Source organism: Pleurodeles waltl, chromosome 9, assembly GCF_031143425.1.
Source record: "Pleurodeles waltl isolate 20211129_DDA chromosome 9, aPleWal1.hap1.20221129, whole genome shotgun sequence".
In the NCBI taxonomy this organism is placed as follows: domain Eukaryota; kingdom Metazoa; phylum Chordata; class Amphibia; order Caudata; family Salamandridae; genus Pleurodeles; species Pleurodeles waltl.
Genome location: NC_090448.1, coordinates 69765476 through 69790760, shown reverse-complemented (window position 1 = coordinate 69790760; position 25285 = coordinate 69765476). Strand labels below are relative to the sequence as shown.

At 43.8% G+C, this 25285-nt stretch overlaps 1 protein-coding gene across 1 annotated transcript in view; it reads left to right on the top strand.

The window, feature by feature from the left end:
- The window catches only part of TATDN2 (TatD DNase domain containing 2), a 222264-nt gene that overhangs the window by 97565 nt on the left and 99414 nt on the right, over positions 1-25285 (top strand). The window lies entirely within an intron of this gene.

Sequence of the window (25285 nt, the reverse complement as noted above, 5' to 3'; positions counted from 1 at the left end):
AGGTTAGAGTGCTGGGGACCCAGGCTTGGCTGTGCACGAAGGAAATCCTCGGTGAGTGCACAGGAGCCGGAGTAGCTGCAAAACACGTGGTTCCTAGCAATGCAGTCTGGCGTGGGGAGGCAAGGACTTACCTCCACCAAACTTGGACTGAAGAGTCACTGGACTGTGGGAGTCACTTGGACATCGCTCGTCGTGCTGAGAGGAGACCCAGAGGACCGGTGATGCAGTTCTTTGGTACCTGCGGTTGCAGGGGGAAGATTCCGTCGACCCACGGGAGATTTCTTCAGAGCTTCTAGTGCAGAGAGGAGGCAGACTACCCCCACAGCATGCACCACCAGGAAAACAGTCGAGAAGGCGTCAGGATCAGCGTTACAATGTCGCAGTAGTCGTCGTTGCTACTTTGTTGCAGTTTTGCAGGCTTCCAGCGCGGTCAGCAGTTGATTCCTTGGCAGAAGGTGAAGAGAGAGATGCAGAGGAACTCTGATGAGCTCTTGCATTCGTTATCTAAAGAATTCCCCAAAGTAGAGACCCTAAATAGCCAGAAAAGGAGGTTTGGCTACTTAGGAGAGAGGATAGGCTAGCAACACCTGGAGGAGCCTATCAGAAGGCGTCTCTGACGTCACCTGCTGGCCCTGGCCACTCAGAGCAGTCCAGTGTGCCAGCAGCACCTCTGTTTCCTAGATGGCAGAGGTCTGGAGCACACTGGAGGAGCTCTGGGCACCTCCCAGGGGAGGTGTAGGTCAGGGGAGTGGTCACTCCCCTTTCCTTTGTCCAGTTTCACGCCAGAGCAGGGCTGGGGGATCCCTGAACCGGTGTAGACTGGCTTATGCAGAAATGGGCACCATCTGTGCCCATGAAAGCATTTCCAGAGGCTGGGGGAGGCTACTCCTCCCCTGCCTTAACACCTTTTTCCAAAGGGAGAGGGTGTAACACCCTCTCTCTGAGGAAGTCCTTTGTTCTGCCTTCCTGGGCCAAGCCTGGCTGGACCCCAGGGGGGCAAAAACCTGTCTGATGGGTTTGCAGCAGCAGCAGCTGCAATGAAACCCCTGAAAAGGCAGTTTGGCAGTACACGGGTCTGTGCTAGAGACCCGGGGAATCATGGGATTGTCTCCCCAATACCAGGATGGCATTGGGGGGCAATTCCATGATCTTAGACATGTTACATGGCCATGTTCGGAGTTACCATTGTGAAGCTATACATAGGTAGTGACCTATGTATAGTGCACGCTTGTAATGGTGTCCCCGCATTCACAAAGTCCGGGGAATTTGCCCTGAACAATGTGGGGGCACCTTGGCTAGTGCCAGGGTGCCCACACACTAAGTAACTTAGCACCCAACCTTTACCAGGTAAAGGTTAGACATATAGGTGACTTATAAGTTACTTAAGTGCAGTGGTAAATGGCTGTGAAATAACGTGGACGTTATTTCACTCAGGCTGCAGTGGCAGGCCTGTGTAAGATTTGTCAGAGCTCCCTATGGGTGGCAAAAGAATTGCTGCAGCCCATAGGGATCTCCTGGAACCCCAATACCCTGGGTACCTCAGTACCATATACTAGGGAATTATAAGGGTGTTCCAGTATGCCAATGTAAATTGGTGAAATTGGTCACTAGCCTGTTAGTGACAATTTGTACAGAGAGATCATAACCACTGAGGTTCTGGTTAGCAGATCCTCAGTGAGACAGTTAGGCACCACACAGGGAACACATACATATAGGTCACAAACTTATGAGCACTGGGGTCCTGGCTAGCAGGGTCCCAGTGACACATAACAAACATACTGAAACCATAGGGTTTTCACTATGAGCACTGGGCCCTGGCTAGCAGGATCCCAGTGAGACAGTGAAAACACCCTGACATACACTCACAACCAGGCCAAAAGTGGGGATAACAAGGCTAGAAAGAGGCTACTTTCTCACATCTGCTATCTTTGCCTTCTTAAGGCTACCAGACCAACCTTCACTTTTCAAATTTCCCATTGTTGGGAGGTTTCTTAAAGGCCTCACTCATATATTTCCTCCCATCCCGATCAGCATGCCGCAGTGGGATTTGAACTTGGTCCTCACATACCTCATGTGTGCTGCTTTCAAGCCGCTCCACAACTGTCCTCTATGGTTCTTAACCCTTAAAACAGCTTTTTCCATTGCCATAACCTCTGCAGAGTAAGTGAGCTTCAGGCTCTTTCTTTGAACCCACCATATCTACAAGTGCATCCTGACAAAGTGGTGCTTCGTACCAGGGCTTCCTTTCTTCCCAAAGTGGTAACGCTCTTCCACGTAGGTCAATCTATCACCTTGCCTACTTTTAGGCGCACCCCCACATCCCTCTCAGGAGGAGGAGAGACTCCACCATCTGGATCCAAAAAGAGTGTTGGCGTTCTACTTAGATTATACCAAAGATTTACTGGTGGACGATCAACTCTTTGTGGGATATGTGGTTGCGAAGAAAGGGAAGGCGGTGCAGAAGAGGACCATCTTGCGATGGGTAGTCCTCTGCATCAAGATGTGCTATGCATTGGCGAAAAAGCAATCCCCTGAGAGTTTGCGTGCTCATTCAACCAAAGCGACTGCTGCTACCACTGCGTTAACACACAGAGTTCCAGTTATGGATATCTGCCAGGCCGCAACGTGGGCATCCTTGCATACGTTCACCCAGCGATTAACCGCAGGACGCGTCGGGACACTTTATTCCATCTTTACTTTATTTGATCTGTATCAACAATTGAGACAATTTTGTCAGAAGATTTTTCTACTGTAATGAATATGCCTTGAGAAAGCCCTGGCGTACTCGCCATACGGGGCGAAACACATGTTGGCTGCAACTCTGTTGAATATTGGAACCTAATCTCCTCTCAATTTAGAAACTTGCCAATTGGGCCGTAACCCCGTGGAACATCCAAAAATTGAGCCAATTGAGAGACGGTCTCATTGATGTCTTTTCATTTCCCTTTACTGCAAAATAAAGGACTGTTGAACTTGACTAACGTTACGTATTGTGTATACAGTGTTTTCTACTAGAAGATATTTTAGATGTGGGATCTTACCATTCAATCACACACCCAGCATTACTGCCTGGACAGTCAGGTCCGCAGGGACAGCTATTTGGGCCGTTCGGTCCTGCAGGACTTTTTGGTGTGATCTTAGTTCGCAGCCCACCACCGGGGATGGTATTGCTCGAGTATCTGTTCTAAGGTAAGGAATCTGCAACTAGAATTCTCTATCAGATGTACAAGTTATCTTCAGTAACAATATATCTGTTAGACACCTACTCTAGTTGCAGAATCCTTACCAACCTGCCCATCCTCCCCGCACTCTGAACTGATTTCTAGGGACAGGTACTTCCCTCTAAGGGCCATAATTTTGAGGCACCATTCTCAGTGTTCTTCTTTGCTCCACGCTACTGACGTGGAAAGTCGTGAAAAGAAACTGGATGTCGGCACGCCTGGGTGGCGCCTATATACGACCGTGATGTCATCACTGTGACCACGATGCCCGCGGAGTTGACAGGCACCACCTAACGGCGTGCAGGGGTACTGCTACAAAACAAATTTCTCCAGATCCAGTCTGACGCCTGGGGAAATTCTAAGGTAAGGAATCTGCCTACTAGAATATGTCTCTACCAGATATATCGTTACCGAAGATAAGTAACTTGTACGTTGAGCAGTATTCCAATCTACTGTCATTTTACCTTGTATCCTTAAGAAAAATGGCTCTGGGAGGTAACTGCCAGTACAATGCATTTTTGTGAAGGGATTCCTCCCATGTTCCTAAAGAGGCAGGCTCCTTTTTAAGTTCCCTGCAATAAAAGCGTATATGACTGCACTTTTACCTCCATGTACACATTAATAGGAGGTCTTGGAGTTTAGGTGCCGCAATTCAGTGCTACTTAATCAATATGTTAACTATACATGAGCATTCAAGAAAACTGATGCCTCTGATAGGCTTGTATTACATATTTACATCATTCCATTCATGGACAGAGACTTTATTTGCAGGTGTTTCCATGGAAGAAAATGTACAAAAAGATGTTTCAGGTTTCGCGCAATTTACAAGAGAATATTCAAGCACTTATGACTTTATTGAAAATTTGTATGCTGCGAACCACGATTAGAGGCACCTAAATTAGTTTTTTACTGGGTGCCTTTTACCAATGTTCCGAGGCTTGGCTTACTGCTGGACCCAAAACATGGAGGACTGAAGGACACCACTTTAGCACATAATTGTCAGCGTGGCAAAACAGAATGATCAAAACTTACTGAGGTAGATTAGGGTTAGAAACTCCGTATTAACTTAATACCAGTTAATAAGTCCGTGTCTAACGGAGTGGGGGACAAAGTTGCTTCAGGGACTTTGATGAATGCCATTTGCACTATTTTGACTTTGTAGCAATACAGGAGTTATTGGTGATGCCTTATGGCAGTCACTCTTTCCCATCACAGAGCCTAAGCCAAAACCTACACAGAGCCTAGGCCAGAACCGGAGAGTGCACCTTCAAAGTAGCCTTGCTGCTGGGTTTTTTGGCAAGATTGTTACATGAATTTGATGGGGGCCTAGAGTTTCCACCCATTGCCTCTTCATCAGAACTCCCAAATTGTCACGCAAGTGTCACACTGGGGCATTCAAATCAAGTTCATAGACAGCTTCTTGGTCTCTGGGAATTTTAGTGGTAATGCCTGGGCCATGGTTTACGTTTCCAAGCAAGCAGCCACAGGGAACGACTTACAGGAAACTGCAGCAGTTAGTCCCAACTACAAGAGGGGTACACTTGCTGTGGTCTTCCAGGCAACAGAGCCTAGCTCTGGGCTTCATTCCATTGTTACAGCCCCTCAGCGTACACACATGATTCTTGTTTGTACAGAGGCAGAAGGCCCAAAAATGTTCAGAAACTTGCTTTGGGGAATCGGGTTAGGGATGCACGTTCCTTTGAGACCTTCATGTGACATTCCATGCCGTCACTAGGTTTCAGTGGTTGCCTTTGACCCTCGGGCCAGGAGCTGCAGCCATGACTTACTCATTTCTCTTCCAGGTCGAACACCTATCCACATATTTGGGGTACTCTTTTATTTGGGGTACTCTTTTTATCAGAACATTTGTTGAAATACGGATGATAGCAAGTTCCTTTAACTGGGCAAAAACATTTTTAAAAATTATTTTCTTTACAACCTTTTGAAGGTTGCACGATCTTATGGGTAAAGAGAATTGTTGGTCGGCACGCCTACCTGGATTTTACCTGCATCTCATTATTTTCGAAATTGTTCGAGGCTTGTAGACTTCATTAAGATGTCTCATAGGGAATTTACATTTACAACTGTGATGTCACATGGGAAATTTACGTGTAAAATGATAAAAAAGACCCAGTTGACTTTGTTTTAGCCTGTTTCTTTTCTGTGAGCACTTCCTCATTTCAGGTGGGGTTTTTTGTATTAAGATATAACTGGCAATCCAGACCGCTAGGGCATTTGTGACAACCACTTAACCCTACTATAATTTTAGAGGGAAAGCTGTTGAGTGTTAGCAAAAACTTATTTTTTTCTTTAAAACGTGTTCCCCAATCAATTTGAATGACAGATCATTGAGATTTCAGAAATGTTTACCATTACCTGACCACAGTTTTTTTTGCGTACAATACAATTTGATTTGAAGGAGCACAGCTTTCATGGATATGAGATTTCTATTCATTTTATTTTCGCTGTAATTTGGTACAGGGCCTCTATGTAATAACAATTAATTATAAGCCAGGGCACAATTGTTTGGTCAGGGTTTAACAGGTTTTCAGATAAACTTCAAAAGTTGCATATCGTAATATATGATGTTATATAGGGAACGTATTTCAGTATTTATTTTGTGTAAATTAATCCTAAATGCAAAATACTGTTGTAAAGCAGCCTGCAATTTATTTTCTCACCAATTTCTATTCCACCTTTATGAATTCACTCACACATTTTGGGGAAAATTCTTGACAAGTTCACTTAAATCTTTCCTTGCGGAATACGTTATATTTTGCTGAAACGCTGGTGGTTTTCCTGCCCTTTTTCACTGTTAATTAAGCCGGTTGAAACAGCTAAAATAGGAAATCTGGAGCATCATTTACACAAATGAAGAAAGACCAGCCTTTATTTTATTATGGGTCAGTGTTTTCACTCAGTGTCATCCTAAGGATTTGGAGGGTCTCAGGCAAGACGGGCTCCTTTAAGGGACACCTTTTTAATTATTACCCATTTCTTGTTAAATCAAGCCCCTTTGAAGTCTAATTTTTATCGACTAATGTACTGCAGTGTGACGAGCAGGAAGAAATGGGGGGGAAAAAGGACAGAGTTTACGTTCATACTAATGTATTCACCAAGTAAGAGAGAATATATATATGTTCGATGGCATGTGTAGCTGCAGATACACATGCTGTGCACAGTCCGCCGTCTGGTGTTGGGCTCGGAGTGTTACAAGTTGTTTTTCTTCGAAGAAGTCTTTTCGAGTCACGAGACCGAGGGACTCCTCCCCTTTCAATTCCATTGCGCATGGGCGTCGACTCCATCTTAGATTGTTTTTTTTCCGCCATCGGGTTCGGACGTGTTCCTTTTCGCTCCGTGTTTCGGGTCGGAAAGTTAGTTAGAATCTCGGAAAAAATGTCAGTATTGTTGCGTTCGGTATCGGGTTAGTTAGAACAAATCGACACCGAATTTTGAAGAGCTCCGGTGGCCCTTCGGGGTAATTTCGATCCCCCGTCGGGGCCTGGTCGGCCCGACCGCGTGCGACTTCAAGACTGATGGAACGGACCCCGTTCCGCTTCTGTCCAAAATGCCATAACAAATATCCGTATACGGATCAGCATCTGGTCTGTAACTTGTGCTTGTCCCCCGAGCACAAGGAGGATACGTGTGAAGCCTGTCGGGCGTTTCGGTCGAGGAAAACACTGAGAGACCGAAGAGCCAGGAGATTACAAATGGCATCCACGCCGACGGGTCAACAACGGTTCGAGGAGGAAGAAGAAACTTTCTCCATCCACGAGTCGGATTCGGAAGAACTCGACGCCGAAGAAACAACAACCGTGAGTAAGACGTCGAAAATAAGGACTCACGAAAAGTCCACAAAAGCCCAGGGGACGCCACCGCCAACAGGCCATGGCTCAACCCAAAGACTAGGTGACGACCCAAGGCACCAAAAAAGGGCATGCTGGTGTCGAAGTCATCCGACTCCGGTCGTGAAACCGCCACTCAGCAAACTCGGAGCCGAGAGAGCGGCTCCGAGAAAATTTGGCACCGAGACAGCGGCACCAAAGAGATTCGGCACCGAGACACCGCGCCGAAAACTAAGAAAATTTCTTCGGAGCCCAAAAAGACTTCCGAAAAGATTTCGGTGCCGAAACATCCAGCCTCGGAGCCGAAAACCAGTTCCTATACAGAGGAACAAGGGTTAACCACCCAATTACACAGATTTGGAGAAGAGCTTCAAGCTGGAGAGCCTGACTACACGCAGAGAAGGCTTCATATTCATGAGGATACAGGGAAGATAACCACTCTTCCCTTAATCAAGATTAAAAGGAAGCTTGCTTTTCAACAAGACAAGCAACCACAGGCAAAGGTGGCAAAGAAAACAACCCCGCCACCTTCTCCACCACCATCAACACATGCATCACCAGAGGCAACTCCACCACTAGTGCACTCACCAGCTCATACCACAATGAGTCAGGATGATCCCGATGCATGGGACCTCTACGATGCTCCAGTGTCTGACAATAGCCCAGACTCTTATCCTACAAAACCGTCACCACCTGAGGACAGTACATCCTATACACAGGTGGTCGCAAGGGCAGCCGAGTTTCACAATGTCTCCTTACATTCGGAACCAATTGAGGATGACTTTCTCTTTAACACCCTATCCTCCACCCATAGCCAGTATCAAAGCCTTCCTATGCTCCCAGGAATGCTAAGACATTCAAAGCAAATATTTCAGGATCCAGTTAAAGGCAGAGCCATAACTCCAAGGGTGGAGAAAAAGCCACCGCCCACGGATCCAATATATATTACAACACAAATAGCACCAGACTCAGTAGTTGTGGGGGCAGCTCGTAAGAGAGCCAACTCTCATACCTCAGGCGACGCACCACCTCCAGACAAGGAGAGCCGCAAATTTGATGCTGCGGGAAAAGGGGTTGCAGCACAAGCAGCAAATCAGTGGCGTATTGCCAATTCCCAAGCACTTTTGGCAAGATACGACAGGGCTCATTGGGATGAAATGCAACATTTCATCGAACACTTACCCAAGGAGTTCCAAAAAAGAGAGCGCAACAGGTGGTGGAAGAGGGACAAAGTATCTCAAATAATTAGATACGGTCTTCCATGGATGCAGCAGATACAGCTGCAAGGACAATAAATACTGCAGTCACAATACGAAGACACCCATGGCTGCGCACTTTCGGGGTTCAAACCTGAAATCCAGCAGGCTGTGCTCAATATGCCGTTTAATGATCAGCAATTGTTTGTGCCGGAGGTAGACACTGCCATTGAAAAACTCAAGAAGGACACCGATACAGCCAAAGCCATGGGCGCACTCTACTTCCCGCAGAGCAGAGGCACATTTCGGAAAACACCTTTTAGGGGAGGGTTTCGAGGTCAACCCACAGAAACCACAACCTCACAAACAAGGCCTACCTACCAGGGTAAATATCAGAGGGGAAGTTTTCGGGGGCAATTTAGAGGGGCCAATTCCCCAAAAATCGAGGGAAATTCCAAGGCCCCAAAACGCCTCAAAATAAGCAGTGACTCACAAGTCACACCCCCCCTTCACATAACACCTGTGGGGGGAAGACTAAGCCAATTTTACAAACTTTGGGAGGAAATAACAACAGACACTTGGGTCTTAGCAATTATCCAGCATGGTTATTGCATAGAATTTCGCCAATTCCCTCCAAACATCCCACCGAAAACACACAATATGTCAAAACAACATATAGATCTTCTAGGACTAGAAGTTCAAGCATTGTTACAAAAGGACGCAATAGAATTAGTACCAATTCAACAAAAAAACACAGGAGTTTACTCACTGTACTTTCTAATACCCAAAAAGGACAAAACTCTGAGACCAATACTGGATCTCAGAACACTAAATAGCTACATAAAATCAGACCACTTTCACATGGTCACATTACAAGACGTAATCCCACTGCTCAAACAGCAAGACTACATGACAACATTAGATCTAAAAGATGCATACTTCCATATACCAATACATCCTTCACACAGGAAATACCTAAGGTTCGTATTCCAAGGAATACATTACCAATTCAAAGTGTTGCCATTCGGAATAACAACTGCGCCAAGAGTTTTTACAAAATGCCTGGCAGTAGTAGCTGCACATATCAGAAGGCAGCAAATACATGTGTTCCTGTACTTAGACGACTGGTTAATCAAAACCAACACGCTAAAACAGTGTTCACAGCACACAAAATATGTCATACAAACCCTTCACAGGCTAGCTTTCTCCATCAACTACGCAAAGTCACACCTTTTGCTGTGTCAAACGCAGCAATACTTAGGAGCGACAATCAACACAGCAAAAGGGATTGCCACTCCAAGTCCACAACGGGTTCAAACATTTCACAAAGTAATACAGGCCATGTATCCAACACAAAAGATACAAGTCAGAATGGTAATGAAACTACTAGGCATGATGTCTTCATGCATAGCCATTGTCCCAAACGCAAGATTGCACATGCGGCCCTTACAACAGTGCCTAGCATCACAATGGTCACAAGCACAGGGTCAACTTCTAGATCTGGTGTTGATAGACCGCCAAACATACATCTCGCTTCTATGATGGAACAGTACAAACTTAAACCGAGGGCGGCCTTTCCAAGACCCAGTGCCACAATACGTCATAACAACAGATGCTTCCATGACAAGGTGGGGAGCACACCTCAATCAACACAGCATCCAAGGACAATGGGACATACATCAGAGACAGTTTCACATAAATCACTTGGAAATGTTAGCAGTATTTCTAGCGCTAAAAGCATTTCAACCCATAATAACCAAAAAAGACATTCTTGTCAAAACAGACAACAATGTATTATCTAAACAAACAAGGAGGGATACACTCGACACAGTTGTGCCTCCTCACACAAAAAATATGGCATTGGGCGATTCACAACCACATTCGCCTAATAGCACAATTTATTCCAGGGATTCAGAACCAGTTGGCAGACAATCTCTCTCGAGATCACCAACAAAGCCACGAATGGGAAATTCACCCCCAAATACTAAACAATTACTTTCAAATTTGGGGGACACCTCAAATAGATCTATTTGCAACAAAGGAAAACTCAAAATGCCAAAACTTCGCATCCAGGTACCAACAAGATCAATCCCAAGGCAATGCTCTATGGATGAACTGGTCAGGGATCTTTGCATACGCTTTTCCCCCTCTCCCTCTCCTTCCATATGTAGTAAACAGGTTGAGTCAAAACAAACTCAAACTCATACTAATAGCACCAACATGGGCAAGGCAACCTTGGTACACGACACTGCTAGACCTGTCAGGAGTACCTCATGTCAAACTACCCAACAAACCAGATCTGTTAACACAACACAGACAACAGATCACACATCCAAATCCAGCATCTTTGAATCTAGCAATTTGGCTCCTGAAATCCTAGAATTCGGACACTTGCACCTCACACAAGAATGTATGGAGGTCATAAAACAAGCTAGGAAACCTACCACTAGACACTGCTACGCAAACAAGTGGAAAAGATTCGTGTATTACTGCCAGAATAATCAAACTCAGCCGTTACATGCATCTCCGAAGGATATAGTAGGATATTTACTACATTTGCAAAAATCAAATCTAGCTTTCTCTTCCATAAAGATACATCTCACCGCAATATCAGCTTACCTACAAATTACTCATTCAACTTCACTATTTAGAATACCAGTCATTAAAGCGTTTATGGAAGGCTTAAAGAGAATCATACTACCAAGAACACCACCTGTTCCTTCATGGAACCTCAACATTGTCTTAACAAGACTCATGGGTCCACCTTTCGAGCCCATGCATTCTTGTGAAATGCAATACTTAACGTGGAAAGTTGCATTTTTGATTGCCATCACATCTCTAAGAAGAGTGAGCGAGATTCAAGCATTTACCATACAAGAACCATTTATTCAGATACATAAAAATAAAGTAGTTCTAAGAACAAATCCCAAATTTTTACCAAAGGTTATCTCACCGTTCCACTTAAATCAAACGGTAGAATTACCAGTGTTCTTCCCACAACCAGACTCTGTAGCTGAAAGAGCACTACATACATTAGACATCAAAAGAGCACTAATGTACTACATTGACAGAACAAAATTGATTAGAAAAACAAAACAACTATTTATTGCCTTTCAAAAACCTCATACAGGAAATCCAATTTCAGAACAAGGCATTGCTAGGTGGATAGTTAAGTGTATTCAAACCTGCTATCTTAAAGCAAAGAGAGAGCTGCCTATTACACCAAAGGCACACTCAACCAGAAAGAAAGGGGCTACCATGGCCTTTCTAGGAAATATTCCAATGAACGAAATATGTAAGGCAGCAACATGGTCTACGCCTCATACATTTACCAAGCACTACTGTGTAGATGTGTTAACTGCACAACAAGCCACAGTAGGTCAGGCTGTACTAAGAACATTATTTCAAACTACTTCAACTCCTACAGGCTGAACCACCGCTTTTGGGGAGATAACTGCTTACTAGTCTATGCACAGCATGTGTATCTGCAGCTACACATGCCATCGAACGGAAAATGTCACTTACCCAGTGTACATCTGTTCGTGGCATGGGTCGCTGCAGATTCACATGCGCCCACCCGCCTCCCCGGGAGCCTGTAGCCGTTTAGAAGTAGATCCTGAACATTTGTACATTTGTAAATATATTACTTTAATCTTTATTATGTACATACGTATTCATTCCATTGCATGGGCACTATTACTAACATACACAACTCCTACCTCACCCTCTGCGGGGAAAACAATCTAAGATGGAGTCGATGCCCATGCACAATGGAATCGAAAGGGGAGGAGTCCCTCGGTCTCGTGACTCGAAAAGACTTCTTCGAAGAAAAACAACTTGTAACACTCCGAGCCCAACACCAGACGGCGGACTGTGCACAGCATGTGAATCTGCAGCGACCCATGCCACGAACAGATGTACACTGGGTAAGTGACATTTTCCATATGTATATATAATTATTTTTTACAAACAATGAGTAATGGGATATTCGTAAGGTGAATTTAAAGGGAAATGTGGATCTTTGCATTTACTTATATATTTGGGAAATAACAAGCAAATACGTCCCATAGAGGGAATGCATGTACCAACAGCAAAGTGTGTTAATGTTGATTGTGAGAGTGACCTCTATATGTCCAGTTGTGTATCGATTCTATTCGGGCATCATTTCTTGTATCCACCTAGTAGCTGAGACCAGTGGATGTAATCATTAATACCTTCCTCTGAGCCTTGCAGTCGATATATTTAGCGCTGTTCAAGTAGGAACAATTTCCGATCAAGGTTACCTACGTTCTGAAGCAGTTTGTCAATCACATAACACACTAAATCATTCTCAGAGTTTGTTTGTTCAATGAAATGTTGCATCAGTTTTGTTATTGTCTTCTTACACCTAATGGTGCTTCTATTCTCGTTTATTCGTGGGCTCATTTTACTTGTTCTCATACTTTCAAGCCACAAAGACAAATTGTTATGTAGATGCCGTTTTGGGAGTCACAAGAAGTGTGATGTCTTAATGTCCATGGGGTATTAAGACCCAGATCCAGCACTTTGGCTTTCTTTGTAAGTAGACAAATATTACACTGTCCGCGGGGGTAATGTCCATATTGATACTAAGATTGTTTTCTGTGGCGTAGGTCTTGGTCTTGTATGGACCAATGAGTCCTTGAGTGATCTGCTGCATTTGAAGGAAAACAATGATTTAGGTAAATTTAGAGGACCTGATGTCAGGATCTACTGTTTTTTTTCTTCACTTTTTCAATCAGTTGTGGTTTCTCAAAGGATTGAACAATTTGTTCTCAAGGGTTGTTAAATGGCGCTTTTCATAGCTTTGTTTAGTATTATTCTGGAATTTTCCTGAATATGGTTCTTATTCTAGCCAGTTTCCTCAGTACACCCACATGATCTGGGTACTTTGTTACTCTCCAATACAAGAGTGAAGAAACAAATAAATATGGTGTGCTGATATAGTTTCACCGCAATATTATCAGAGGACCTGCGGAAGATTCTGCAGAGTGCATTGTTTATATACTGCAGACTCTACCAAGGTGATTTAAAGGTCCCGGGAGTAAGATCTGATGCATCAAACTACATGCATGTCTGACATATGTTTTGTTTTGTTAAGAATATGAATAGGACGAAGGTAATGTTTTGTCTTTTATGTCCAACTTTTCTAACACATGCAAAATAAGAACCAGAGCTTTCACCTATTTGAAAGGGGGTTACGTTCTCTTAAAATAATAACAAAATATGACTTTTTGATTAAAACAGAGGGCACATTTGTCTGCCCATCCTCCCTACAGGATGCTACCACTGTCGTGAGGTTATTTTAGCATTTACACTGGCACATTTATTTTTGCTCTGGGCCTGAGGCCTGTGCCCTTTCACCTAGTTACGTGTAATTTTTATTCCTCTTATTATTTTTGCAAAGCTTCATTTTAGTGAACATGTTTTATTATTTCTATTAGTTGCCCTTCCATGCAGAATTTGTTATTTGTTCTTTGGATAACATTTTCATCCTGTGCTCAGCCCAAGGCTGCGCACAATAGTTTATCGGGTATTGCCGGTCCAAAGAATACAATCCCTACCCTACACAGAAAAATGTGTTGTCATGTCAGGGCAGTTCTTAGAACAGATATTTTATTATAAAACACCACACTGTCCCTACCATATTAGAGGGAACATTCCAACCAGCCATGGTATGCTGCACGTTGTTGTCGACGTTTCTGCTGAAACTGCATCTTCTCTTCCTCCATGTGGGAGGGCTCCAAGCAGACCAAGAGACCTCTTCTCTACTTATAGCACAGGTATGGGGATTGGTTTGCCCTCCAGCAACTAGACAGGCAGATTAGGGCTAACGCTAGTATTGCTCTCATGTAGAATCTTAGTAGTGCAGTTGGGATTTTAGATTCACTATTGTGACAGTTTTGTGGTACTTTTCCTCTGTTTCACTTTTCTACTCACCACAATAATAGTGCTGTGTTTTATTATCCTGATCATCGAAGTTCCTACTTTTTTCACATAGAATGCAGTTGCTTCAATAAAAACCATTGAGGCAAATTCTGCTTTTTTTTGTCTTTGCATGTATTAGACGTGTCTAAGTGAAAGAAAGGGGTGAGATCTGTTCCACTATGACTTCCCTGAGGAGTCTGAGTGTCATGCAATAGGGTGCCACAAATCTCCTTTACTCTTGGGTACTGGTGAGGTGCTGCCAGCTATCTGAAACGGTTAGGCTAACAGCTGTCATACAGTGTGGGATCAGACTCAGTCCCCCGCTCGGTGGTGCCGACGCCCAAAATCCAGCAGTCTCGTTCCTACAATGAGAGTCCTACGACTTGGCTCTACCAATGCTGGTTAAGCACTAACTTTACGGATCTTTAAGTATCTGTCTCATTATGTGCTGAAGGCTAATTACCTTTTTACGGAGACGTCCGTGGTATTAGGGAATATCCTCCTCAACTACATAGCTAGCACCTATTTGATGCTGTGGGTTGTTCAAGCTTGAACTTTCAAAAGAGAAACACCAATTGGGGAGATCATCGCTGAACAATAATATCTTACATATGGCAGACCAACAACGGGTCGTAATTGCAGCAAACATGCAACTCCCCCTCACAACACATTTAAGAAATAATAGCCTCACAGATGAGGGAGAAGAAGACACATTTGTGGTTGAGGCTCACACAGCATACAGAACTGAAATTGTCTACTCTTGGGTCACCTTCAACAGCAGCAGATGGGAACATACACACATTTCACGCCTACACTCCAGCAAATGCACCAGCACAATATAGACCTTAAGCGTATTTAGAAATATCATTATCTTATTAAGAACACCAAAATTGGGTTGATTGTGCCTTACCACACGTTCCACATAATATTAGATTAGTCCTTTAAGTAATGACGGGCCCATATGGCCAGAATCGGCTGCCTATACACTACACTCCAATGCAGGTACAATGGCAGTGGCAGAAGTGTGCCGCCTGTACACTAATTTAGTAGAAATACATAGATGCTTAATACAATTCATAATGCGGACTTTAAACACCTCACCAGCAAGGGCTGCTCCTGCGCAACCACATGTGGCTACAGCAGGCATTAATCCTGCTACTGTGCATTCAGATATGGGTAAAGGACCTACCTAATGTGAAGAAATTCCATTTTGGTGAGCACAAGAAATGAGTGCTTTGGAGGCAGTTTTCCCAATACAGGACTCCAAGATAAACATAATTCTCACAATGTGCTTGCCATTTGGGATGGTTCCATCAGTGGACAACTGCCCTTCTTTGGGTGCAGTGTTTGCTGCACTCTACGCTACCGTACATGGTACACCAGCACTTGTGAATCTTCAGGAAATGTTAATGCAGATTCCAGGCCAATATGGGACTGCCCTGGCCCTGGTCTTTGGGATGCAATTAATGGGCAATGTTGCCACTATCTTCAGTCATATTAAGTAACCTTAAAGGGGAAGCAGTTGCACTAGCGGTGCGCATGCGGCTCAGGGACATTCCTGTACAGGATCAAGAACGTGAGCTGCCAAAGTGTATTGCAGAGACCTATACTAGTGTAGGTCAGGATAGTCTGGGAGCCAGACCAGGTAAACCACAATTACAAGGTAAATCCAATAAGGATTTTACGAAGCATGCCACATAGGATTCTAAAAAACACTAGGAAAAACAAAATCAATATAAAGACAGTGTAAAAGCAAGAGGAGAATATCCACGTCCCAAGACCTATGAGAAATGCTGTAATTTGAGAAAAAGGACGTTGTGGCAGCAGACACACCTTTTGACGTAAATGAACGTGTCAATGTCTAACAGTTCTGTGATGAAAACTCATGTGCTTGTGCCACCACCTTGGGAATGAGGGTTTCACCAACAACACCAACCAGCTTTATACCAAAGGTTAGGGATATAGTGCAAGAAAAGATTGCTGTAAAAAAGGAATTTGGTCCTTCATATTGAGCTCCAGTTCCAATCCTGGGAATACGCGGAACCAGAACTGTCATTCTACCACCTCTGCCTGGTTCTAAAGAAAAAACACTTTGTTTCAATTGACAATGTCAATTTACACCATGTGGCCAGTCGTGCACCATAGACCCCTAGGACTTCTGGATAGTTCCAGAACCCCTCTCACTGCCAATCAGGATGTACCTTTGCAAATTATAAGCAACAGTGATGACACTTCTACAAGCTTGGGGAGGGTGGAAAATTAACTTTGGTTAGTACCAGTCACTACATCTACAACAAGAAATGTCCAAAGTTCTGAGCTATATTACTCAAATTCAACTCAAACGGATTGAGTCATTTACTATGACCCACCAAGGGACACATCTGCCAGTTCTACTTCTCCTCTACTAGCTCCAGTGTTTCCACAAACTTGCTTCTGGATATTTTGCCGACATTGACTCCTTTACACATTCTTCATTGTCTTCTGCAGCACCTGTATCAAGAACGCGTAAGCTATTCAGTTGGCTTAAGTCTTACCCATGGAGTTATCTATGGATTTTGCTAACCTTGCTTGCCTTCCGTCTCTGGATTGGTTTGGTCATAGTTTTCTTTTTGGTGAAACATTGTCATTATCTTCCTGAACGCTCTGCTGTTAAATTGGTGAATGAGGTTTTGAAGCCTTTCTTGTCCCCACATAAGGTCCCAAGAGTTGTCCCTGGTGAACGTTTCAGCTACTGCGATTCCTGATGGGTTTGTTTGGGATAAAGTACCATTCTGTATCGTCTGGCTGACCGAGATAATTCAAATTCCATATGTATTCAAAGTTTCTATGAATGATATGACACCACCAGGGGTTGTTTCTGATGACTGCGATGTAAAACAGTTGATTCTATGCTTTCCGAGCTTGAATATTATACTGTTTGAAAGTGAAGAGGTTGATCAAACAGCAGCAAATTATGGCGAAATGTTCTGTTACCATCATTACAGACATTGTATTATACATAAAGCCAGCACCCGAGAACTGTTTATAATTACACACAATGGGAACATTGTCTGACTCTGCCTGTGGGGAGTTCCAAAACATATATAGACATGTTTGCATATTTTACTGTGCATGATGTCAAAAATACTGAGTCTTCTCGTTTTAAATTGCCACAGATGAAATTGCAGAACATTTTGTTAACCGATTTAAAAAAAATCATTTATTTTGAGTCCTTTGTTTCCCAGTTGGCTATAGAAGGCCATGAATATTGGTCGGGCCGATTGACTTAAGTGTGTGGGGAACTAGAGGTGAGCAAATACAGGGATGGGAAGCTTTATTTAGAGCATGCGTTATTTCATTGTAAATTCTATTTTTAAATTAAACTGTACAGCAAAAAAGTTGTTTAGACTTGGCAAAAAATAATTTTATGTGCCCATAATTCCGTCACCAGCTAAATTTGACAAATGGCAAAAGATTTTAAATGTCACTGAAGAACACCTCAACAGGCGGTTCCAAACTGGAACATTTAATTCAACACTTCCAGGTCCCAACAGGTGGTTATTGTGGTCAGTGAACACAAATGGTTGTTATGCATGTTTTGTAAACTCCACAGGGAGGTTTACAGCGAGCTAACCTGACCCTTGTTACATCTCACAGCAGCACTCTGGTATCATCACCACATATAGCGTGGACAAACTATGTCAGCAATGGTTGAAAAGATCCACATTAACAGTTATTAAAGAACACCTCAAGTATCCTTGTCAGAAAAAAAACACAAGACTTTGTTAGGCCCCAGAAAACTACGCACAAAGCGCTTCTTATATGCAATATATAATGAAATTTGGAAATTATCCCAAATGGAAGCTGCCATCCGGTTGAGGCAGATAGATCAGGCAAACTTGCAGAAAGCTTTAGCAGTTAAAGATAATGGTATGACCACTTGGTCCAACCGCATATACACACTTAACATTGTTTCATCTGCAGTTAACATCATACAAAACGATATTTAATTTTTCCACTGTGTACAGAGTCAACTTAGGTCTATTATGCAGTTAGTTTGGAAGTTACAATTTCTGAAAAGTAGTCGTGTGCCCTGGCAATATGTCCACTCCAGGGACCTATTTGCCACATTTAACTTGACATGAAAGCAGTAGATAACAAATAAGAAAGAAGAGAATTATATTATGCTCAACATTGAAAGGTTACTGTCTAGTTTGGCAGAAATACCATCTTCAGTTTGGTTAATACACAGGGTTATTAATCTAGCATTTCAGCACTTCAATTTACTCTGGGGTGTGGAATTTATTAAAATATCTACTTGTCCACGGGACAGGTTGCTTCTCAAATCTACTTGTCCTGTAAAAAGATCTACTTGTCCCTTTGGTGCCATGTAGTGTGGCGCCAAATTATGGCAGCAATCTCATTATGTAAGAGCTCTAATAATAGCCTCTCTGATTATGTCAGGGCTACTACCATAGTAGGGCTTGAATACTTGCAGTTTCAATCCCTACTGTAGAAATTTCCTTATTTTTCCACCTTTCTGCAGATCTGCATACTGGGGCTGGAGGAAGCAGTGAGCAATAGTTTCAGGGCTGGAATGCCTTTGAGTCTGCAAACCTACTAACCTGCATGTTTCAAAGATTTTCACCAGCTTCTCTCTAATATTTTCCCTTAATAAGAAAGGTTGGACATTTACTCCTGACAATGGCAGAATTAGAACTTCTTCCAGGGTTGGGAAGAAAGTGGATGGAGGGAAAATGAACTTGCAAATGCTCAATAGATGTTCACATGAGCAAATCTACACATGCATATTTACCCATGCTAAAATACATTTCACAAATATTTTATAGGGGTACGACATATACCATGGGTGCACTTTTGTGACTTTCTTTAAGAATTTGGGGCCACATTTAGGTAGGTTCAGATCTGCGACCCGCAAATTGCGAGTCGCAAATCCGAATGTAGGATGGTGTCCCTGACACCATCTGTGATTCGCAAGGGCTTCGCAAATGCACACCTCAGGAATAATCATGAGGTGGGTCGCAATTTGCGACCCCCTTGCGAATGGCGGCCTCACAGGGATGGTGGCCTGCTGGAGACAGCAGACCACCATGTCTGTGACTGCTTTTCAATAAAGCAGTTTTTTTTTTTTGTAACGTAGCCCGTTTTCCTTAAAGGAAAACGAGATGCATTACAAAAACTAAAAATGAAACGTTTTCGTTTCATTTTTTCAGAGCAGGCAGTGGCCCGCAGGACCACTGCCTGCTCTGAAAAAATGTTTACAGTGACATTCACAATGGGGAAGGGGTTCCCCTTCCCTTTTGTGAAAGTGTTAGCACCCATTTGAAATGGGTGCAAACTGCGATTAGTTTGCGCCCGCGTTCGCAAAACAATCCTACATTGCACTGCAAGTCGCAATTAGGAAGGGAACACCGCTTCCTAATTGCGAGTCGCAAACCCGTTTTGCGATTCGGTAACCAGGTTACCGAATTGCAAAACTGGGTTTGTGCATAGCAATGTGCTTTTTGCACGTCGCAAACAGCGAAAGTCACTGTTTGCGACATGCAAAAAGCTACCTACATGTGGGTCTTGGTCCCTAATTAGGTCTGGTGTTAACAAAGACATTTTGTTTTTATTAAACTTCTATTTCTCTCTCTTTCGGCTGGCTTTACTGTGAGTGATCGCATTCTTCTCTTCCACAAGGAGCATATTGTCAGGAACTACAGTGGCAATCAGTGACGTAACGAAACTGGAGGGTGCCCCTTTGCAAAGAACATGGAGGAGCCCCCTCTCCAGACTCACTCAGGACAGGTGCTGTGCTGAATGGGCCCCTGGAAGGCGGCTGCGGGGCCTTTGTTATGCCACTGGTGGCAACGTGTGCTTTTAGAGTTCAAAAACGTTTTTTTTTTTTTTTTTTGCCAGTGTTTGTTACAATGTTGAGGGCCTGGTAGCTCCCACAACAATAAAGTGTTACAAAAGCCATGTCAAAACAAGACACGCATTGATTAAACTAAAAGACTTATAAAAATATGTCAGATCAATTGGCTTTGTCAGTGTTTGTTTATTTTCATGCTTCCCATAATCGTGTTGAAAATGGTTACACTGATTTTCCATTAGAAATATTTTGGGGAAATACTAGCATGCATCAAAACATTTTACTAAATGACACTTCATTTGCATCTAATCAGAGAGCATTCTGGGAGCATTATACTTAGCCTCATAGCCTAAACTTTTCAAACATGTGTACGCGTTTTTTTTTTTTGTACTGGAACCAACGTCAGTAGTGAAGTGTGACCTTAAAACATTTATTTACAGCACTCACCCTAATAATGAAGGTTTTCAAATAATGAACCATAAATACAAGTTCGAACAGCATTATCTTTTGGAAACACATTACCTCAACTGCAGAGAGTTCCACTCTCTGTTAACAGGCAGTCAAAGGGTTTGTGCTGCAGAGGGTTGGGCCTACTTGTCCCAAGGACAAAGTAAACATAAAAACTTGTTGCCCTTGACCCCAAACAAGATGTCCCGGGCGTCGGGCGATAGGAATTCCACATCCCTGTTACTTCATATTTAAAGCTCATTACTCTAGGCCAGTGGTTCCCAAACTGTGCGCCGCGGCTCCCTGGTGCGCCCTCAAAACTATCCAGGGGCGCCGCACACAGTCTGGAAACCACTCGGAGGTGCTTTGAATCGGCAGCTTTTCATCGTGGTATTGGAAACAAAACCCCCTGCATTAATTATTGTGACCAGCGGAGGGCGCCAAAGTACCATTAATAATATCCCTATGACCAAAGAACAAAAATAGTTTCCAATAAATGGGTTTCAGCAACCTGAAGGAGAGAATAAAGAAGACAAACTGTAAATAGTGTAGGTACAGGTACAGGCTGGGATTACGTTCCCCCACCCGCCAAAAAAAAGTTACATAATGGGGAGCCGTGGCCAACACGGCCAATAGGTCAAGGGAGCCGGGGATCGAAAAAGTTTGGGAACCACTGCTCTAGGCAGATTTGAGAAACTAGGAGATAGTTGTATCCATGAGGTGTGGGAGCTACCCTTTATGTACAAATGTTTCAGTGGCATGAAAGAGGTCTTTCTTAGCGGAAGCGAGTGTGAGACTGGGGTGAGCCATTTAATGATTTGCAAACAGCTGTCCTCGCACGGAACATGTAATGCTTCAGCAGCAAATTTAGATTATCTGAAGAGTGTTCCTGTCCCTTTGATTCGTCTGAGGTTACAGGTGCTCTTGAATGAGAGTTAGTGATGCTGAACGAAGAAAGCTGTTGTGGGATGCGAGCTGGAAATGCCTATGTAGTTTTGGTCTCCCAAATCGTGACTTTATGCGGGAAGGTGCTCCTCCTCTTCCCCTCCCCCCCTTCCAAGCCGGCAGAGTAAAGACTTTTTTATTTTAAAAACGTGTGGTACTTACATCTGTCCGCAAGACCTATACTCTCCAAGTGCTGAGGTAATCCACGGAGATAGTCCCTTTTAAATACCAAATTTCCAAAACATTTTGGTGAACTAATATGTTGTATTTTTAACGCATCTAACATTGTTGGAATTGTACATTTCTTTAAGGCTGTTGGTTCTGATTTTGTCAGTGCCTTCTCTTCCATCTTTGGCGTAGGACCTTCAGCCATACACCCAATTTTTCAAGTGTTTTTGGGGGGTTTCCTTGTTACTTTGCCATTCATTGGCAGGATTTTGCAGTTGCTGCTTTTCCTTCACAATGGCTGCCCCACCTCAACAAGGAGGGCTGATGGCGCTTCCACCAGTCCAACTGTATCGTAAACGCATGCTCCAGTATTTTAGAGCACCACTCCTGGAAGAACTGAATTCAACTGGTCTTTGTCATTCAGACTGGTTCTGAATTGCATGCAGCCCATCTTTCGATGTTTGTGATGCCTTTTAGAACATGCACCTGAAGTGTCTTACCATGCGGCATGTCCCTTCCTTGAACGCAGGTCTACTAGTGATCGCAATCAGGGATCATTATCAAATGTGCACATTGAGATTGTGGTTGCTACAAGAAACGTCCTATGAGCCACCCCTTGTGGATCAAGTGCCTCTTGGTATTATAACACCTGGCACTGTATGGGATGCTGCGACTTCGGCCGGAGCTATTGCTGAAGCAAATGAACATGAGTGCTCGCTCGCTTTTCTTGCCAAAGAACTGGTTAATATATCACCTGCAGAAGTGAGGTCTTTCCTGGATTCAATATCAGTTGATGACATTGACTATTTTTTGAAGGATCATGATAATTGTTGATTTTCAAACACTTGGCCTTAAATGGTATCAAAGGTTTTGTGAAATTCCACATTGACCTTTACATTTGGCTCAACATTGATGTGTTCTGCTTGTCGACTTGGACTTTTTTATCTCTGTATATTTTAGCCTGTTTTTAGTAGTTAATGTAGGAATGGTGATTTTAATATTCATTCTAGACCCCTGCACTTTAGAAACGACAGTGGGGAGGGTGTTGAGGTTATTTTAGCATTTACACAGGCATATATATTTTAGCTCTGGGCCTGAGGTCTGTGCCCTTTCACCCAATTACATGTCATTTTTATTGCATGTTTTATTTTAGCAAAGCTACATTTTAGTGGAGATGTTTTATTAATTTTAACAGTTGCCCTTCCATGCAGAATTTGTTATTTGTTTATTTGCAAGACATTTTCATACTGTGCTCAGCCCAAGGCTGCACACAATAGTTTATCGGGTATTGCCAGTCCAAATACCACACTGGCCCCACCACATTAGAGAGGACATGCCAGGCAGCCAGCCATCTTATGCTGCACGTTGTCGTCGCAGTTTCTGCTGAAACTCTGCATCCTCTCTTCATCCATGTGGGACGGCTCCCAACAGACCTCTTCTCTGCTTAAAGTACAGGTTTGGGTATTGGGTTTCCTTCCAGGGACTAGACAGGCAGATTAGTGCTAACACTGCTATTGCTCTCATGTAGTATCTTAGTAGTGCAAGTAGGGATTTTACAATCACTATTGTGACAGAATGGTAGGACTTTTCCTCTGTTTCACTTTTCTAGTCACCACAGTAACAGTGTTGTTTCATTATCCTGATCATGGCAATTCATGCAGATTGCAGTTGCTTCAGTAAACATATTGAACCAAATCCTGCTTGTTTGTTTTTGCATGTATGAGACGTGTCGAAGTGAGAGAGAGGGGTAAGATCTGTTCCACCACGTTTTCCCTGAGGAGTTGAGTGGCATGCAATAGACTGCCACTAATCACCTTTACTCGTGAGTACTGGTCAGGTGCTGCTAGCTAGCCGAAAGGGTTAGGTCGACAGCTGTCATAAGGTGAGGGATCTGGCTCAATCCCCCACGCTAAGTGGTGCTGCTGCCCAAAATCTAGCTGTCTTGTTCCTACAACAAGAGTCCTCTGACACCATGCAAAGACAAAGGATAGATCACTGTTTTTTTCCATTCTTTTTAAGATTTATTTTGAAGTCTTTGAATACAGGGGAATGTCTCCCTGATCTGACTCGAAAAATCTCAAACCACCCTGAGTTTTCGGTAATCAATCTGTATGATCACACTAGTTTGGATGAAAAAGCACACATTTGCATGCCCATGACTGAAGTGTTTTTGCAATGGTTTTTGCAGTGCCTTGCACTGTATTCATGATTTCCCAAAGGTAATTCAGTAGAGTTTCAGAAGATTCTTCTAGTGCTCAAGAACATTTAACGAGTGTAAATTAAATTATAGAGCATATATGTGTGTGTTGGGTGAATGACCTATCTATATAAATAGAATTAGTTTCCTGATCCCCCTGTGTTTCTCTTCTTTTTTTTTTTTAATTTCTATTTTTTAGGTTCATCTCTTCAAGAAGAGACTGACAACAGGTGAAAGCATTAAGCCTCATTATAAATCGCATTGTACAACTGTGTAGCTAGGCATGGATTATAACGGGCAGTGGCGAATGGGCTTTCAAAACATGTTTCCATAATCACACGGGTGGATGAGCCATGATACTTCCACTTACACCCGATATCTACTTTATTTTCCCATAGCTAGGGTACCCAGTAATGAAGGAAAAAAAACCTAAGATGTGTTTTTCTGATGGATACAACTACCTGTGGATTCCTCACCTAATGAATACTCCCGTGGCGCCAGCATTCGACGGAAATCTTCTCCCTAGTCTCTGCACGTCGACGAGGACGTCACTCTAGCCCACGCGACGCCGTCTGACGTCATACAGGCAATAAGAGGTCCTCGACGACGTGCCGACGTCAGTTCCCTTTTTTCCGTGCATTCGAAACGGTTATCTTCGAGGGAGCAACTGTTACTTTCGTGGTTACAGTGTATTTTTTGCTGCGTAGTCCTTCGCTGCAGTAATAATGTCGCAGAGAAAGTCGGGTTTTAAGGCTTGTCGTGAGTGTGGGGGCAAGATGTCAGTTACGGATCCTCACTCCGACTGTCTTTGGTGTTTAAGCTCCGACCACGAAGTCTCGACTTGCGATTCATGTCAGCACATGAATCCAAAGGCCCTCAAGGAACGTGAGGCGAAGTTGTTTATGGCGAAGTCGAAGAAAGAAAAACATCATAAGAAGTCTTCTTCGCCAAGGCATCGGCGTCATCGAGACTCCCGGCGCCGTAGAGAATCACGGCGCCATTCGAGCAAGGAGACTCGTTCCAGGTCTTCGGATCGGCGCCGGAGGACTTGGGAGGTCAGTCCCACGGTCACGCCGCATCCATCGACGCCGTTGCCCTCTCCGGCGTCACCGACTTCACCTGGACAGGCGTCGGTGATTGAAGTGGTGCAGCCTCTGGTGTTGTCCCCGGCGTCGCAGACGTCGAGGCCGGCGTCGGGGTCGCCTTCGATACAGGCACCCCAGTATCCGGCTTTTCCCACCCCTGGAGCCGATAGTACCGCATTCCTAAATGCGATGTATACCATCTTCCAACAGATGGCTCCAGGGGGTGCTCCGGCTGGCCCTTTGGCCTTTTCATTGGGTGATCCTGCGCCTCTACGGCCGTCACCCTTTATGCCCTTTCTCCCTTTTGGGAACGTGGGCTCGGCGCCGGTGTCGGCGCCGGTGGCCGCTCCGGTGGCTTCGGAGGGATTGGCCCCGGAG